Genomic DNA, 2322 nt, shown 5'->3' on the forward strand with positions numbered 1-2322 from the left:
CGTGTAGGAAGTCTATGGCAAAACTGGGCTTTGAACTATTTTTCTGAGATCCTGACTTGGTGGGGTTGTTTTTAATTTTGCTAAAAGATAGTATGGGCATCTGCTTATATATTCTGTAAGCCATAGCGAGCGACAGTGATAGTAATCAAAATACACTAACTGATCCACTGGCGTGTTGAAGGGGTAATTTTCAGGCTTTTTTTTTCTGTGTGTGTGTACCTCCCCTGAAGCATTTGCAACAGGAAAACTTGATCCTACCCTGCTATGCCTCTGTTACGACTGCAGAATCTCTCACTGGAAGCATTTGCTGCCTCTCTGTGGTAGCTATGCTACCTTGCAGTTTTTCCATCTTAAAATAATGCTATCTGATGCTCCTGAGGAATCTGAAGGTGAACTATGTTCTTCTGGATAGTGAGTCCCCTGTAAAATAAGTGTCTCGGAGCTTCGTGTAAGCTGAAGCTTTCTGTCTGTGGTGGGGGTCTCCTTCCTGCTGCTGCAGAGAATTCTCCTGCATGATGGCTCCAGTACACTTCTTGCACTGAGTTTTCTGCAATCTCTGCTGCACTGTATAATCTGCAATTATCACGTTGTGGTGTTTGTCTTAGCTCCTTGTAGAGCTTTTCTAGGTCTGCAGGTGCTCCAGTCCTAGCCCGAATCCACAGGAGAAACTCTTCTCCTCCTCCCGGTACTCTCAGACTCAAGCTAATGACTCTGACCCGTGCCAATCTGTGGCACAAGGGGTCCTGAGGATACTGATCTCAAAGAAACACATGGTCCTTTGCTCATGTGTCTCCTTCCTCATGTTGTACACACAAACCCAGCCTGACTACTGCTGCTTGAAGTACTACACGCGTAAGGCAGCTTTGCCTACCAGCTTCCCCAGATAGAAAACATGACTCCCCAGAAAATGCAGTTTCCCCCCCTCCTAAGCTTTGCATTTGGATTTGGGAGTAGGTTATGGGAAATTACAGAAGAGGCCCAAAAGTAAATTTTCCTTTGTCATCTCTGCAGTTGTGTATCCTGTGCAAGTAGAGAGAGAACGATAAAGGCCAACACATCAGGATGCTATTGAATATCCCGTTGGCTGGTTCTGTCTGGCTGTCCTGACTGAAGAAATTAACCCCAGTTTAGCTGAATGCAGGACGTTATCCATGCCTTACTCTGTACCATCTCCGTCATGCCCAGATCACTCCTCGACAGAGGAATTGTGTCGAGGACCTCACTGTTTCTGGGAGAAGAGTGTAGATCAGCTATAAAAAATGGGGGGTGTTTGCTCCTCAAAACCTCCCTTTTTGCTGTGAGACAGCACAGCAAATCCCTTTCCGATGTGTTGCACGCCACGGCCCAGCCGGGATGCTCTTCATACGGGGAGGGCGAGTACAAACCAACAGCAGCTTCTCCTTATCTCCAGGTGAATGCAGAATCTTAATTCTGATTCAGCCAAAACTCCTCGAGCTGCCGATGGAACTGTTCAGGACCACAATATAAAATACATAAAAATACAAACGTACAGGGAAAACCGGGGCTGTTTATTGAGAACAGGAGGGTGTTTGCAGAAGGGGCTGAGTCTATAAACTACTTCCAATTGTTATTTTGTCTTGCCGAATACAGGAAAAAATGGCAACTATGTCCACAGCAGCATCATGGATGAGGGCTGGGCCGGGCACTGGGTGAACGGCAGATGGTCCCTGTGAACTCCCCTCCCTCTCCAAAGGAAGAGAACGGGAACGAGGGAGAGAGACTGATGGGCTGGGAAAGAAAACGAAACCTGCTTTAATGAGAATAATGACAATAACAACAACAACAATAAAATGAACTATGTACAATAACAACAACAACAATAGAATGAACTATGAACAAATATAGACAAAACCAACACCGAACTCAACCCCACCAATCGATGTCAACCAGGTCCGTGCCACCACTGGTGCTGGGGGCAGGTCTGGGGAAGGCCCAGGCTGGACTCAGCAGCAGATGGGAACCGGATTCAGAAGCTCAAAGGCAGAATGGACAGAATTCTCCTTGGGCACCAGCCGTTGGAGGAGAGAGACAGACCTTTGCGACATCACTGACTATGACGTCTATGGGATGGGACAGCTCGCTGGTCAGTGCAGGGTCACCTCTCCCTTCCTGCCCGCACCGTGGGACACGAAATTAGCAGTGACCTGGGTCTGCACTGGGCAAGTGTAAGCAGAAGCAATCCCTGGCCGTGACTGAGAACAGAATCACAAATCCTTTTGTTTGGGAAAGTCCTTGAATCCTCTTGAGTCCCCCCGTTCCCCCAGCACGGCCAGGTCCCCCCCAACCCCTGTCCCCCAGCAC

Source organism: Buceros rhinoceros, unplaced genomic scaffold, assembly GCF_000710305.1.
Source record: "Buceros rhinoceros silvestris isolate BGI_N320 unplaced genomic scaffold, ASM71030v1 scaffold1500, whole genome shotgun sequence".
NCBI classification, from domain to species: domain Eukaryota; kingdom Metazoa; phylum Chordata; class Aves; order Bucerotiformes; family Bucerotidae; genus Buceros; species Buceros rhinoceros.